This window comes from Montipora capricornis, chromosome 13 (assembly GCF_036669925.1).
Source record: "Montipora capricornis isolate CH-2021 chromosome 13, ASM3666992v2, whole genome shotgun sequence".
NCBI lineage: Eukaryota > Metazoa > Cnidaria > Anthozoa > Scleractinia > Acroporidae > Montipora > Montipora capricornis.
Genome location: NC_090895.1, coordinates 26,877,453 through 26,894,952, shown reverse-complemented (window position 1 = coordinate 26,894,952; position 17,500 = coordinate 26,877,453). Strand labels below are relative to the sequence as shown.

At 39.3% G+C, this 17,500-nt stretch overlaps 1 long non-coding RNA gene across 1 annotated transcript in view; it reads left to right on the top strand.

The window, feature by feature from the left end:
- The first annotated feature begins 3,919 nt into the window (after window positions 1-3,919).
- LOC138029902 (uncharacterized) overlaps window positions 3,920-17,500 on the top strand; it is a 26,156-nt gene continuing 12,575 nt past the window's right edge. Inside the window, exon 1 of the long non-coding RNA XR_011127961.1 lies at window positions 3,920-4,045. This is a non-coding gene — a long non-coding RNA (uncharacterized lncRNA). The remainder of the gene's footprint in view (window positions 4,046-17,500) is intronic.

Below are 17,500 nucleotides of genomic sequence, written 5' to 3'. Positions count from 1 at the left end.
GGTAGTTAAAATAAAATTGATAAGTGGATTCAATACAAGAAAAGGTTGGGTTAGTTGAAATGTTTCTCGTCTTTTCGCTAAACTGGTTATTTTTTTTTTCGCGTTGTCCTCACAGGTGTTTACCTATCACAAATTTAGCCTATCAAACACAAAAACAACTAAAAATTTGTGTATGATGGGTTCTTACCTCTGTTGGGGGAATGTTTTCTAGCCCCCGATTCTTTTTTGTGAACAGTTCTCGTCGAGCAGTATTCACATCGGTAGCAAGGCTGATCCTGTCATAAAGTATCACCACAAAGCGCTGAAGGACATCAAACAGTGGAGTGTTGATCTCAACTGGAAGGAAGGGGCTATCGTTCACAAAACGGAAAGCCTCTGTGGCTTCAGGGTACGCTTTCCAGGCCTCCCTCGCAGATTTCTTTCCTTTCCCCAGGAATGCTGATGTAGTGTCGCAACCGGTAAATGCGTGGAAAAATGGAAGCGCACGGCATTTCTGCTTTCCCAAATGCTCACAAATGGTGTTAAAAGAAAGCAGCTGAAAATTCTTTCTCATCCCAAAGGCGACCCAAAAGCTCAATCCAGACCAAATCGAAGACAACGTGTGGAAGTGCGCAATTAGAATAACAAGAACATATGTCAACAGTGCGAACAAAGACACTTCTTCCCCTCTTATCCAAAGCACTTCTAACGTTTACAAGAATCCCCCGTGTCGGCTTCTTCATGGTTGCAGCTTTCTTCGAGAAATACCTGCCAGTTCTGAGGTAACTTGACATGCCCAGCTACCTTTCGTCTCACGCCTTTTCCTCTCTTCTCAAGGGCAGATTCTTTCAGACTTGCCACTCGGTATTCATCCCACACAACGTCAATTCGTTTGGTACTCTTCAAGTGGTTTTCCAGGAAAGGTAAGAAATTGGAATCTGCATATTCAGAAAACGTAGCGACAGATGAAACTGGAAGCGCATGCACAATAGCTGCTCCATCAAAAACTTTGACATCTTAAGATTCTGGTGGAGGAGGTGGCGGTGTTTCTTTGTTGACGCATGAAATCAAATCAGACTTTACCCGCATCGGAGATTGCCAAACTCTGACAAAGAAGGTGGATACGGCTGATTTTCATGCTTGAAGAACTCTTCAAGATCTCCTTCGCGCTGTTGGCTGGCAATATACAAACAACTGAAGAGGTAACGGTCACTTGTTACCGCTGTCAACTTTAAGGACGCCTTGCAGATTTGCTTCGGCTGCTGGCGCTTGAACAGTGGCAAGGTATTGTTTGAAATCGTATCGTGAATCGATACAGTCCTTTCATCAATGACGTCTTTTACGAATTTCTTGCACTGGCGTAATCCAAGTTCCTGGACTCTATGCACATTATCCACGACTGAGACATCTGCGCAATTGCGTGTGTCAAGGGCAAGTAATTCAGGGCAGTCATCCTTAAAAGGGTTTCCCATTTCTGAAATTGTACTTACAAGTTGCTTGACATGACTTTGAAAGGTTTTCTGTGTAGAAAGTCCTTGTTCGTGGTGTTTGTTCTTTTCATCAACATTTGTTTCACTTTCAACTGACTTTCGAACTCTTGCAACACTCGAGCACTTTCTGGTCCGGCCACCATCCATCTTCTAAATGCGACAGGACTTTCCGTTAGTCCTACAGCTCCACCTGATCCCTTCACCCTTGCGTTATTTTGCTCGTGTGCCTGGTCGATTGGGATGCTTGAAAAACTGCATGATGACTTCAAAATGACCCAGCATTCTCTGAGGCTTTGTTGAACGGGGCCTGGTAAGCACTTCATATCTCTTATGTGAATAGGTAGCCACCTCGCGTAATTAGTGTGATCAAGAGCAAAGGACCAAGGAGCAAGAGATTCCAAGGCTTCTACGTACAGAGGAGTTGTTTTCACGATGTGCTTAAATGAATGAAAGTACTTTGAGTTCCATTTGCATGATCATGTCCCAAAACTTGTACGTTGGGCTGGTCTTAATCATTCCATCGTGCCACTTCTGAAACTCCTCTTCGTCCTGTTGACCGTTTAGTTCCCGAAAGGCAACATGCTGCAATTTATACAAAGCTGCCGCGGTTACCTGGTGGGCGCGTCTGGTTTTCGTCATATGCGCTACCTTAAGGAAGGAATCTGATGTCCCACTGGAAGCTATCCCTGCCTCAGTTAGTGCTGTAGTCCAGCCAGATAAAGCTACAAGGTCACCACTCATGGTCGACAGCACCATCTCAATGTGTAGGCCCCCCAGCATGACAACGTGAACATTTTCTCCGTGTGTAGCAGGCCAGTTCCACTGAACAACCTTTGCGATAGCAAAAAGAGGCTGGTCACAGACAGTGACAGGAATTTGGCCCGGGTTAAGAAATTCTGTTGCCTTCTTAACCACAGACATTCCATGTTTCATCATGGCTACTGTGGCAGCCTTCTCAGTCGTAAAACAATGGCAACAAGCTACCCAAGCATGGCAAAGGGCTAGACAGTTCAGTTACAGATGCGTGATAAGCAGCCCATGAAAGATGAATACCTTTGGTAAGCTCCTCATAAAGATGTTGTTCACAGTACTTCAACCAGTGAACTTGTTTTTCGATGGCAATATACAACTGATCCGTGCTTACGGTCTCCACACCTGCTTGACTTGTGGCAGGGACGTTTACTTCTGATGTTTTTATAGAAACAAGAGGAACTAAGGAATACGTGTCAAGCAGTGTGATATCTCTTGAAGCGGACCTGGCTGAACAAAGATTAATCCTTTGCACTCACTGGTTGGCTAACGTCTGAAAAAAGAAATATCATTTAAAATATTCTAAATCTAAGAATGGTTTTGTTTTTAAAGCCTTGTTAACTCAGGAAATTTCAGTCTGAACTAAAATAAATTGAATGGCATTTTTGTTTTATCCGTCATCGTATCTTTGAGGCCGACAACTATTTAATAGTTTAACACGCTCCGCTTGCTAGATTTGTGTCACTCCATAATTTTTCGTTTAAAATCAAATAATAAACCTACTTAAACATTTCCTTCTTAAACCTTTTTTTTTTGATAACATCTGATGTTTTCTCAGTTTTTCATTCATCTCAAGTTATAACGCTTATTCAGAGTAACTTTTATTGAACACCGGCTCACATATACGGGTAAAAATAAAAATCACTGAACTCTTCGTTTTTAAAAGAACAACTTGACTTTGTTTCACATCATAACGAAATGAATTTTACCTCATAGAAGGGTGGAGTATAAAACATGAGTTGATACTTACAGTTCAGATGGAGAAATTCCGTGTAAAACAAGAAAACGTACCTCACAACAACTCCACTGTCACGCCGGTCACCGGGAGATAAAGCGCATGTTATATGGAAACACCGCTGGCTTTTTATTACCATTTATTGTTTAAAGATTTTCATTAAGTTACAACAAATTTAAATAAAAGGAACTAGGTAAATATCTTCTCGCTAAAACATTATATATCATAAAGGAAGTGAAATTCATGTGGAATTGAGCTTTATAATGACTACGCATATATGTCGTCTTTTCTACGACAAAAAGGCATTATATTTTACCTTTGAGCACAGCTTATTAAATTTTCATGCTTGGTCTTTATTTTACCTATACCAACACTTATTTCACGCTGTAATCAACAAATTAAATTATTTCATAGCTCATAATGGCGCGCTTCTTTTGACACACCGCAACTGAGACTTACTTACAAAAAAATCCCCCCTCCCCACCCCCTGGGGTATTTTTTGGTGGCACCCCTTCTGAAATGATTAGTTATACTCTAAACTACATTTGTGCCAAGTTTGGTGTTTTTACGCGTCTTGTCACGATTTTCGTAATTTTCCGACCTAACAGACCGGACTAAAGAGCGCTATCCACCATTTGAACGACTGGGGCCTGGGCCCCGGGGGCCTGGGGTACTAGCTTTGGCGCGAGCGCCTTGTGAACCAACGTTGTAAACATGGCGCCGACTGATGTGTGGTTTTGTTCTTGTATTGCTTTGTTTTCTCCACAAAATACTTCAGAATAAGTAAAAGTATGCAAGTGAGGTGTGGAAGGTAAAGAATTCTGTTATTTAAAAAATATTTTGCTATTTGTTTGGGCTTTTCTTCAGTGGTTTAATAGCCTCACAACACCAATACACTTACCTGCACTTTGTTATCTGTACTTATATAATAAACAAATAGGCTTTTTTCGATATATTAAAATTCACCTTGAAAGAGAGGTTTAGAGGACAAAGGCAAAGGAAAGTGGGTGATATGTAAATTTTTTTCACATTCATTCCAACTTGTTTCTATTGTTTTTGTCACCAGTGCCTCACTATCAAGCTGAATATTTGATATTTCGAAAATGGCTTATTACTTCATGGCTGACTCGTTTGTACGATTTTTATTACTCACTCGTTGTGAAGGATCGTTAAACTTACTCGTTTGTTTCGCTCACTCGTTTGTTGAAGCAATCCTTCACAACTCGTGAATAAAAAACGTACCCACTCACCAACCATGAACTACAGTAATCTATATTTATTATATGCTCTACAAAATATTGCATTTCTGATTGGTCAATGCATAAATAGGTTATAGAGTGCTATACGGAAGTTGCTATGGAAACAAAGCCATGGAGTGATTTTGTTGAGTATATAATGAATAAAAAGATCGTGTGAACATTCTTGTGCATTTCGTGATTTATGGTCACTTGTGATGCTTCTAAAAGTTCTCAAATTGAGATCTTTCAAAACATCACAAGTGACCATAAATCACAAAATGCACTTGCGTTCATACGATTTCCTACACGTATACCAATTTCTCATTCAACACATTTTGACAATGTCCAAATATGTATTTTGTGTTTTGTGGAGAACGATGGTAGTTTTTCCAGCTTTTTTTTCCAATAAATGTAGAAAATTGTGCTTTGTCATCAAGGTGTTGAATAATAAAACAATATTATCCTGCTCAATCTTGCAGAATATTGCCTGATTTTAGCCAACAAGGCCTATGCCTCGTTTGCTAAGTATCAGGCGATATTCCGCACGATTTTGCAGGATAATTGTTAATATACCCTATAAAATGGGAGGCAGTTGGGTTTGCATGTGTTTGTCCCGGATCCAAATCGCCTTTCAATCTCTGGTTTGGATTTGTTTGTGGTTATCCCGGATTCAACTTAACCATGCTTTGTAAATTAGATCAGATTATTAAAAGTGGGGTGCCTGTGAACTAGCTTGATAGCAAAGTACACTTCCACTATAAACAAAGCTTTTCTTTATTTATCTATATACCATTGTATAGAGTGTTTTCGCTGTCATGCAATAAAAATAAAATCTGAAACCGTTCAAAGAAAGAAGCAATCTTGTACCTAGAATCCTCTGGCTTTTTGGTCAGTGGGTGAGTGCCTGAAAAGACCCTGGGGTAATGGATTCCATTTCCTTAGAAAACATGGGGTTCTGGTCTTATTGTGCATGCTTTAGAACATATTTAAAACGGCTGCTATTTATTAGTCTAAATCAAACCCTGGTTGTTTTATTATTTTTGTGATGTACATGTATAATATTTCTTGGTTGCTTCGACTTAAAGGAAAAACAGCACTGAAACTAGTTTTAGATTTTGACTTTCCCTCCAAAAAGAGGAAGTTGGTTCTGGTGTTTCTGGTGTTTGCTTTTTCCTATTACTTACGGACTTCCTGTCGGACTTCCATCATTATGCAAGTGACCAATCAGAAAAATTATTCAAGTTCATTACCCCAGAGTCTTTCCTGGTGCTCACCTGTTGACAAAAAGCCAGAGAACTCTGGGTACAAGTTTGAGAAAGAAGCCAAGAAAATGAAATGTTATAGAAGACTAGTACAAAAATGACTGTTTGGTGCATCGTTTCTGAGTTATTTGCCGAAACATGTCACCCAATTTTACAGAGCTTTGTATGGAGACTCCATAATGGTATTGGATTGGAGGGACACCACACACCAGTTTCCACACCCCAGTTTGCAATAAAAGCCTTCTCTTTTTGCTTCTGAGCTGAACTAAATGAACATAAACATGTCTCTTCTACAGCTTGTAAGTCTTAATTTGCCAAAAATCACAAGGCAAAACTTTTTTCAACCAGACAGCTTTTTATTACACTATAACATGAGGAGTTTATTCCATAAAGCTCTTTTGTACAAATCTATACGCTTTATTTTCATATGTGGAAAAGGCTTATACAGCCAATCAGAATGGCGTACAGCATGTGGAAGTATAACCAATCAACGATAGCGTAAAGGCGTTTTCATGCCAATCACTCGTGCATCTCGTGCAAATCGCACTTTGTTATTGAATTAAATTAAATTTGCATTTGGTTCTATTGTTAGTGAGTTTTTGTTTCTAATTTGCGTTCAGAAAACTATTTTAATGAAAATTCTCGTCTTATGTGTAATAAGCAGTTCACAACATAGAAAGTGCTTTGTACGGGGTTTTATTCACTCGTTGTTTGTGTCAAAAACCCTCTCTTGCTCGTTCCTTACTCGTTCGGGTTTTTGACACAAACAACTCGTGAATAAAACCCCATACGCCCCACTTTCTATGACGTAAACTATATATCTCAGCTACTGTCTTGGTGGCATGCAAGGTAAAAATTCAAAAATTCAAAATTATGCTGTATTCTCAAAACGAAAAATGCTATGGGGCCTAAAACTTGTAAAAAAGATTTACTTCTAAGTAATTTTTTACAAAATGTACCTAGTATCGATAAAAAAATCAGAAACCTCGCACCTTTGATTTTACAATTGGATGACGTTTTGTGAAAACACTCTATATATGCCCTTGTATACCACAAGACTTGACTTTGGATTTCTTTTGATTTCTCTCAAAAAAACATTTTTTTCCAAAATTGATTTCTACGGATATTTTGTTGTGACTACTAAGTTCATACCACTGGCGTCACTCTGTTTTAAAAGGCTCAAGTTATGAGAATGATTGACATTGAGACTCCTCCTTGTCCCTTGGTGGCGTGGCGTGGAAACCGCAATAGCATCAAGAAAGGTCCATGATATCTAGTTCTTTTATTTCAGCTAAAGAAGTTGAATGTTGAATTACACACTTTAATCCGCAAAATTGATTTTTACGGATATTGTTGTGACTACAAAGTTTGTACTCTTGTTTTCAATGGCTCAAGTTACGAGACTGATTGACATTGAGACTCCTTTTGCTCCTTGGTGGCATGGGAACAGAGTTCTCACTGAATCCATGGATGAAAGGAGTCCAGAAAAGAAAAGCAAAAAACAAAAGAAATTCACCTTATTTATTGGTATAAAATGTTAAAGTAAACAACTACGAACCTTGCCTTCCAGACCTCGCTGCATTGAAGATCAAGACAAAACATGGGAAAGGTGCGCACTAGCGTGTGTGGCAGGTGTTTGAAAGGGCAGGAGAAGGGAAAGGGAGAACGGCAGAAGGACGAGGAGGGCGTGCTTGAAAGAAGGGGAGGACACTATTGTTTTTTCGATTTTTTACGCTCATATTCTACTCGTAAAAATCGTGATTGGCTAGCTAGAATTAAATTTGTGTCGATCACCACCAACCTATTGTGGTTGAATTAAACGTCACTCTGTTTTCAAGCTCTCACATAAACAATCTCAAACTCGCCGCCAATGGTGCCTTTTTGATCTGATTCAAAGCGTTTGGGTAGAAATTCGAGTTTATTGTAACAGTTTTTAATTTCCTTACACACACATTGCAAACAAGTTGTGAGGAATTTTCTAATTTTTTTTATGGGTTCCAGCCACATTTGTTAGTCGTTCAGTGCCCATACAACACTGAACAATTTCTTTTTCAGTGATGGTCTGAACAAATTCAAACAGGATTTTATTGAGACATATTCCACCAGTAGACTCCTTTCACAAACTCGACACGTGTCGTTGAAAGATTGCTCCTTTTTCCGGAAACAGTGTTTTCAATAATTGGTTACGCACTACTCTGCCATGAAAGTTTTTGGAAATAATGGTGCATTAAACAACATTCCTGTGTGGCGCTATTTTCCTGTGAACGTTTTTTATTGGATGCCATCTGACAATTAGAGATTTCGCAGCTGCCTTATTTTTGCATATTAATTAGGGGGTTCTTTCACGCATGCCCTCCTTGTTCTCCCACCATTCTCCCTTTTCCTTCTCCTTCTCCTGCAAACGCCTGCCACACAGGCTAGTGCTCACCTTTCCTGTGTTTCGTCTTGATCTTCAATGCGGTGAGATCTGGAAGGCGAGGTTTGTAGTGGGCGTTACTAAACACAGGAACGGAACAAAACGGAATATACCGGAATAAACCGGAATATGCCGGAATGAGGCAGAATAACACCGGAATGAAACAAAATGAACAAGAATGGTACTGGAATATACCGTAACGAGCCGGAATGACACCCAAATTGAGTGGAATATACCAGAATGAACCTGAAAATGCCAAAATTTGGTGTTTTAGTTAGCGCTGACCGATTTCGGTTTGTTTCAGTCAGCTTTTGTTGTGTCACATGATTCCATAGGGAATTGCATGTGTTTTTGCCTTTTGTACAAATGTAACACTTGGAACACTTCGATCACAAAAAAAAATTGACAGGTATATCTGTCGCTAAATGAATAATTGTTTGTTGTGGAAGTAACATTTTTGAACAAAATACAATAGCAAGAGAAACAATGTTATTCTAATAATTTGTTTTTGTCTATGGATCTCGGAGGCGGCTTTCACTGTGCTAGTCAGAAAACCTGTGAAAACTTTTATTTCACCTGACAGGTCAATTGTGTATTGAGCAATCACAATCAAGTTCATGGAACCAGAAACTAATTACTGTTATCTGCTTCCCACAACCCACACGTGATCATGGGGATATACGGAAATATAGATTTGCGCAAACGGGTGGAAGACTCCTTTTCTCTTCCTGATTGTTGGCAATAATGCCATTGAAGCTGAACGCATTGTTTCCTTGTTTGAAGAAAGAAGTCAGAAGCACAGAAGAAAGATCGATTGTTGATAATATATTTACATGAAGAATGTGAGAACATATCGTGACTTGTTCTGCAAGCCTTGTTACTTCCCCTTTAATGTAAACTACTCATTCCACAGTCTAGAATGATAAAAATTACTTTTTGTTCCTTGTCATTCCGGTCCACGCTAATCAGCTTGATTCTGGTGTCTTTCTGGTTTATTCTGCCTGTATTCTGTTGTCAGTTTTATTCGAGAGTCATTCCGCCTTGATCTGGCATATTGCGGTTTATTCCGGTATATTCCCCTTTATTAAAACTGGATCATTGGATAATGCAATTCGAGAGTTTTGATTGGCTAAGCCATCATGGGTTATGAGCCATTATACCATGATCTACAAACACGGCAAATATACGCGTGATTTTTTGGGCCTTTTTATTTTTATTGTAGTTTAGTTTCTATATTTTGGGGGAGTTTTTAATAAAACAATTATTCCACTCAACCTTGTTGGATATGAGATGATTATATCCAACTCGGCGCTACCACGCCTCGTTGGCTATCTATCATCTCATATCCAATCGCGCTCATGGAATAATTGTTAATTATTTGTGTGTCATTCGGCCTCATTCCGGCTCATTTCGGTATATTACCAGTCACCATTCTTGTTCATTCCGGTGTCATTCGGGCCTCATTCCGGCTTATTCCGGGTTATATTTACCATTCCGTTGCTGTTCCTGTGTCTTAGTAAACACCATGTCAAGTGTATGTGTCTTGGCATCAGGGCGAGGGTTCCCCCTGACAAGTTATAAGGTTGAGGATATGGGATTCTGGCACTGAAGTGCTTTGCTCTTGTGACCAGACGTCTTATGATAGGTAGAGGGAGCATGTCATAAATGGGGTCTTTTGAACAACTGCTCTGCATATATCCATGGCACTCCTGACTTGTGCTTTGTACATAATTTCTCATTCTTTGACATCACTGGGTTGCTGCTATTCGCAGTCTCCTTGCCCCCAGTGCCGTTTTGTAACCCCACCGAAAGCGGAAAATTCGATTGTTAAAACGCTAAAAGGCATAGAATGAACAATTAGTATGGAATTTTGTGGTGGTTTTTATTTCAATAAAACCATGATGTTTTGATTGAGTAAATAATGGAAAATCTGTCACTATGGGCACTTCAGGCTTTAGTTTATTCTCTTGCACCATGCCAGTGGACTGCATTTGGTTGTACACATCACATGATATCATCACCATGTCTGTGGCAGTCAACACCTACACTGGAGATGCTCCAAGAAACTTTTTAATTTACTGGCAGTTGGCTATTTAAACAGAATTAGAATTTAAAAGATTACACACTGCAAGGAAGGAGACACTTAAATGAGGGACTTGAATGCTCCAATCATATTGTGAGTTTATATTAAGTGAATGCAGAGTTTATTGGAGACGAGGCAGATAATTCAGCAAGTGATGCTGTGTTACATTTTTTGTCAGTATATACCTATTCTATATAGGTTTTGCATCTATCAGTAAACAAATAATACCTGAAATTGCATGTTCAGTTGATTTTCTAGCACAAAAGCCGAAATTATTGTTTGTTACAGAAGAGTTGATTGAAGGACTGAGAGTAAAAAAAATACAGGCTAGGGTGAGAACTTGGAACGATCTATTTAGGATTACATTAGCCAATTTGAGGCTCTAGACATATAGGTTGTAACTTGTTGCAAGGTGTCTTTGGTCGCACCAAGGTGACACTTGTGAAGTCATCTTCTGTTGTGCTATCTGCCCTACAATTGTTAAGTTTTGATGGCTTATTGTTTGGATCCCATCACCAACGGATTCCTGTCTTGGCAGTAACACATGGCTACCAATATGTTTGCCATCTTGTCTGCTGGCTCATTGACCTTACAATGTGTCCAAGGATATTAAATGTAATCCTTTTCCGATTGCTCAAACCGCACGTGAAGTCGAACTGATTTGCCCACTGATGTTGTTTTCATTTACTGATCAATCGATCAACCTCAAGCTCATTAAGTAGAAATCATGCTCTGTGAATCTTGAATCCTCTGTGCTTCAGGTATTTGGTCCAGCAGGTCTTTTTTTTTCTTTTTTTTACAGGTGATGGGCTAGCGGGTGACAGGTAATCGGTTGATGGGGTGACAGATAACCTCACAGGAAAATGTACATCAGGGTCATCCCACACAGTATCAATAATTACTTTTTCCATATTTTAGAATCCTGTTAGATGCACTGGTTAAATCAAACAAACAATTCTTACTTGTGATGATGTTTTTTTTGGGTGATGTATGCACTTGTTGAAAAGTTGGGATTAATATTATATATAATTAACTCATGCCCCAGTCTATATTTGAACTTTGGACAGGAAGTATTGGTTAAGTGAACAAGGGGGACAAGGGTGGCGTTTAACATCCTCGCCTGGACAGTGCAGATGTATTTTGGCGGGCAATAGTAGTCAATGATACACCCATCTTGAATGACCTGTGAAACAAATTTTATTTATGCTTGCCTTAATGAAGTTTTGTTGTCATGAAAGTAGGGCAACTTTAATAGTTGTAATTTTCATGATGGCAGCACCTGGAGAAATTTTGGAAGTGGAAATAGCCTATACACCTGTATTCATATTAAATGGTGTTACAAAAATTTTTTCTTGTCGGGCAATTTTCAGATTTTGACGCATTCTGTAAAAGAAAAAGTAATCAATATTGGCTTAACCCAATGCCCATTAGCCTGGCAGTGTCTTGTTACCAGTTACCCATTTCCTGACCACCCATCACCCATTACCTGTCACCTTTCATCCACCACCAGTTACTCCATTTTTACCCAGAGGAAGAAAAGACCTGGGGTCACCAGTTTGTTTCGAAGGAAGGATAGGCCCTATACCCACTGGATAAATCACTATCTACTGGTAACTCAATTTGGTTGTGCTAGTGTTTATCCGACTGGATATGTGTTCTGTCTTTTGAACAATGGAGGCCTGCAGTATTTGGTTGGCAGTCATTTGGATTAAGTTTCTCTTACGTTTCCTTAAAGCTCTGGGTATTCCTAAGGTACACTCAAGGATCTCGTGCTCGGAAAGTGTGTTCAAGCCAGGAAGCTTGCAGTCTGTCGTGATGTGCGATTAACTTAATTTATTTCATTCCATGTTTGGAACGGTAGTTTTCACTTAAAACATTCAATTTGTCACCTCTAGCTGTTTTCTTCACGGTGCCGTCACATTTAGGAAAATTTAGGAAAATTAGAAACTTTGAGTCTTCGAGTAGTTAACAAAGGCTATTGTTCATGCATTAGTGAACTTCACATGCAACTCTCTTCTCTTTTGGCATTCCTAAATAACAAACTTATCATCTTCAGAAAGTCGTTTAACGCAGGTGCTCCATTAAGTTTTGGAGATACTTAAAAGTAAGTTTGATTGCTCTCAAATATGCCCGTATTTCACTAGGTAACATGTACGGTACAGTTGGCTTCCAGTTGTTTATCGTATTCAGTTTTAAACACCTCCCTGCTTTTAGTCTACCCCCCAAAGCTGTTGACAATAAAGCCCTAGAAACAAATTAAAGGAATGCGGTTACCCCCATTCCACTTTAAGCTCGATCACTTTAGATGCCTCTTGTGACCAGGGACTTCTTTACTATGGCCAGAAAGAAATATAGATCGTTGGTGATTTGAGCCTTTGTATACAATGTATATTGGGACCATTACTCTGGAACAAACTGCCTCTCGAAAAGTCCGAGTCCAAATGGTTTTTTTATTATTTTAATCAAAGTTAGAATATTACCGTAGTTTTATGATAATTTTCATCATTCTAATTCTTAGTGATATATTGATGTTTGATTATGGTATTTTAAAGTGCCTCTACGAATCTTTATGATTTTGGTGCTTTATAAATTAAATATTAATAGTTTCTCTGCCAGTTCCCCAGAGACAACTGCATGGAAGCGCAGTAACGCGGCTTGGTATTGCAATAATTATGATTTCATTAAAGCAAGCAAGGTAACATCCCACTGAAATTACTTATAAATCCATAGATCTTTTGCATAAATGGCTAAGAAGTTTGGATAACAGCTTATGCAGTTTGATCCCAATGAGTTTTACTATGCAAGTGGTTGACAGCATTGGTCTTCCTCTAATGTATCTCTGGTTTCGTCCCTGTACATGCTTTAGTGACTGGGTGGGTTGAGTTTGATTGGTATTTGAACATGAGAGGTTTCTATCTAATGGTACACTTGGTTTCCCCTTGTTCATCAAAAGTTACTGTTTTCATTACTCTTTTGATGTCTTTAAGGTGGATCAAACCAGTTTTAAACGACTTTCGAGGCAACATTTTGTATTAGAAGGATTGGCACATACAAACCTGTAGATCATGTATTAGCAATGTTGTGGTACCATATTAAGAAATACCATCAGTTTTGATGGAGCAAGATGCAGTCTTCCGGAAAGAGGGGTATTGTGACGTAATGAGTCACAGTGGCAAGGTGGGAAAGCCCTGTAAAACGCACCCTTTATTTTGTCACAAGTTGCATATATCTCGAAAACAAGTTTTGCTGACCCTCCATTTTTATTGCTTCAGCAGCACAGCACCCAACGATGCAAACTTTCTGCAAAGTGTTTAAGCCACCGTTTAGTCTATGATTTTTGTTTAAGATGGGCTTCTGACTCTGCTCCACATAAGTTATTAAAAAATCGTCATCTTGCTTTTACTGATCATCTTTCCAGCAATTTAAAAAAACATGGTGGTCCTTTTTTCTAGTTGTTTTTTGGGATATTGATCAACCCTTAACGTTAAAATATTGATGTTTTTTTGTGTGCTTTCCTATTGCCAAGGTAACTTATTATGTCACAATAATGAGGGCATCTTGTTTGGAAAAAATTGAAGGGCTCGATGCATAGACCTAGTAAGTGACAATTTCGTCGATTTTTAGTTTTACTCAAAACTAGCCCAAATTTTGCAAGTTGACTGGAAGTGAACTTAAGAACATTGCCCTGGTGACCTTTGTAAACCAATTTGAGCTTTATTTTTGACAAATAAGGTATACAAAAATACCATCGGCTTCGCGTTTGAAAACAATGCAATCGGCGAAGCGACACTTTAATTCAAATTTATTTTAGTTGATTTATAGTCTCCTGGGTAAGGTATTATTTTTAAAGAAGTTGTGCTCATGTTTATGAGCTCAAGTGTTTATGTTTATAAATTATTGCTTTTAATTCAGAATGACTAAAGTGAAATGGTTAAGTACTGTAACCCTTCCCCACAGGAGTCAATTGGTGGAGCTTTAGGTGTGGATGGATTTAAAAATTTAATTTTAAGAAAAACACGACACTCCTGAGTTTTACAGACATGTTTCGGCAGTTGCCTCTGCCATCTTCAGTGTGAAATGAACAATAAATTACAGTGAAATATAAATACTAGAGAAATTACAATAATAATAATGACAGTAATTAAGACTACAACAATAGTAATTCAAAATTAAACAGAAAATTTTAAATTAACGTGTTTGACCCGTGCGTTAAGTGTTGGGGTTTGTCCCCAAAATATGTGCAATGCCTCTTTGATTTTGAGTCCAGATGCTTGAAAATGTGTGAGGCCCTGTCCGTTTCCAAATGTTTCCTTACACGTGTGTTGAAATGTCTGGTGGTTTCACCGACAGCAAGCTGCACAGCCTGCACACGAAAATTTATAAACAACACATGATCGGAGTCCATTGGGGACAGGGTCCTTCCACTAAAGAGGCTACCTACTTTGAAAGAGGAAAACACTAACACGATGTTTGCATTATTACAATAGAAATGTGAAAGTCGACGAATGCGCTTTTGGGCAATGCTAGAAAAATAACCTATGTAGGGTAATTTGAAATAAAAGTATTGGCCGCTTGTTCACTAGTTGATCTTACAGAGTTGCCTGTTACACGCTGAGTGACATTTAATGATTCTTTCTATTAGCCTGGATGGATACAGGTTTTTCTTTGGGATGAATGTTAGTGACGCGATGTCCTCATTAAATGCTTGCCAGGTTTTACAAATCTTAAGAGTTCTATCAACAGGGTCTTGCATGACTAGCCCAGTTTTGTATGAAAATGAAGTAAAGCTAAAAAAACATGTTCATAAGCCGGTGTTTGTTTTCTTACGGAATACTCTGGTAACTACCATAGGCCCCGTGTTGTCAAAGGTATATCTAGAAAGGGAAGTTTCTTATCTGATTCCGCTTCCATTGTGTAATCGTATGTTGGGATGACAGGAGTTGAATCCTTTCTAGATATATGGTACCATTATTCCTCCAGTGAAACTTTAATTGTACTCGTTTTTTCTGTGACTTGCGTCTGTGATTCGATTTTCACTTAGTTTTCAAACTAGTCACTATTTGCATTAACATAATCAGTCATTTAAAGTCCAACTTGTCTTTTCACTGTAAGTGATCTTCTAAGCGGTTTTTGTCAAGGAGACTGCTAGTTTTGTTTGCTTTGTTAATTTTTACACTTTGTAAGTTACAAACAAGTTTCTTTTATTTGGATAATATTGTCTCATTAGTAAGCAATTAACAAAATAAACTTTTTCATGCTAGTGCTAATAAAAAATAACTTTGACTACCGTTATTGTATATTAAGTTTATTAATTGGGAATTTAATAAAACGAAATTAAAAGCTGAGTCTTTACTTGTTCAGTTTTATTTTACATATGTATATGAACAAAGAAGCAAGGTAGACACGCTCAACACCAACACATCACGCATGTGCGCACCAACCATTTGCACCCGTCATTTAGCAGCCATGGGAGCAGCTTGTTTCGCGCCGGCCATTGTGGAGCAGCCACTTAAAGGGGTGCCTAAAACACCTGCCTGGTATGTTAGCTACTCCATGCTGATGAGGCCCAGCAGGGCTGTAAACAGCTGTCCCATAATTTGTACCGTTGTAAATTCGAAGGTATCCGGCTCGTTTCTAGTATCCAGACCTCCTCTATGCCTATTGTCTTCAGAGCATGAGCCATCAAGTTTGCGAGTTGGCAATATGAGAAGTTTCAGCGGCCATGTTGAATATTTACGCGGTAAAGACTGTACCTGAGTTTGTAACGTCAACGAAATTTAGGGAGTTTTTGCAACGGACGACGGCAACGAGAACGTTACAAATTGCATATTTAGTGGGCAAAAACAATAGCTTTGCACACCCTGCACGTGCGTTTTCTAATTTTGTCCAATTCTGGCTGTGGTCTTGCCAAAACGCAACGTGAAACAAGCCAAATTTGAGGTTTTATGAAGAACGGCAGCTCTATCTTTTGTGTCTTCAAAACTCTTCACTGTGCCGCAGAGCGGGTACAAAAAGTGCGGATTCGCCGTATACGAGTTATGCCTGCGAACCCAGACTTAGTTCCGCCGGAAATACGCCTGCGTTCGCAGGCTAGATACGAGTGGACGCAAGGCGAAATCCGCTTAGAAAGAGTTGCCGCTTCAACAATATCCAGATCCGTGTGGACGGGGCCTTCAAAAACCAAGAAAATTTTCCTTCTTTGTGTGGGCTGTTTAATCCAAAGAGAATTGCGCGAGAAGCATGCATTGGACGGGACCATGTGACCATGGACTGGAAATCAATTTCCAAGATACAAAGGGTTCAGACATTGGATGAAAGTGAAAAAAGAATTCAGTGGCTGAGTTTCGCTTCAAAAAGCATGAAGTCACTGATAACCTGGAGGGTGTAAACTGCAGGTTGCAGGTTAGAGTATGCAGGTCACTGTTTGCATCCAAAGCTGAAAACAACCCACACCTTTACTAATGCCTACCAGTAGGCCTACAAATAATGTTTTAACACAAGGTTAGCACTTTGTAAAGGTTTTGGGGTGTTTCAGTCCATAGAAAAACAATGACCGGCAAACTTGCACTTTAAACATCCTCTGCTGATAACCTTCTTTAAATCGGTGTGTAGACCGTCGTCAATAATTGCCAACGAGTCAGTCCTTCTGAAGACAAAGGCCTGGCGAGGCGGCAGCTTATAGAGCCGCGAGAAGATTTTTAGGCGGACGAAATCTCAGAAGCTGCGTTCAAATTTGACTTGTAATGTAGACCAAAAGCTGTAGTGTGACCCAAGCGATTGAAATGTTGACCGTAGCGATAACCAATGATAGTGCCGCACGAGTACGCCCGCGTGATGTTTGCAGCCGCCAGATCACGCAAGCTTGGGCTCGTTGCACTTTAGCGACAAGCGTATAACTAGTGGATATTTTGTTTGTGAGCAACCCCTTCAGACAAAGGTGTTTACCGCAGCGAATAGGTCACTACAAACTTTGCTTTGACAAACAAAGTAGGGTTAAATAATGAGAGATTCTTTGCTTGGGGTTCCGACGCGGCGTCCCGGGCAATGACGCGAAAACAGCATATTGTTGTTTGTTTGGTTTTTTTATTGGCCTTGAATTTCATCATGGTTTGTACCCAATGAAATGAAGTGTCTCAACAAAGATAAAACTTGCCCCGTGCTATGACGTGTCCCCAAGTCCACCCGCTTCTCAGCTTCTAAATTTTAAGAATCGACCAAAAACCGCGAACCGTCGCAACGACTTTTCCTTGCTCCTTCAATTAAATCA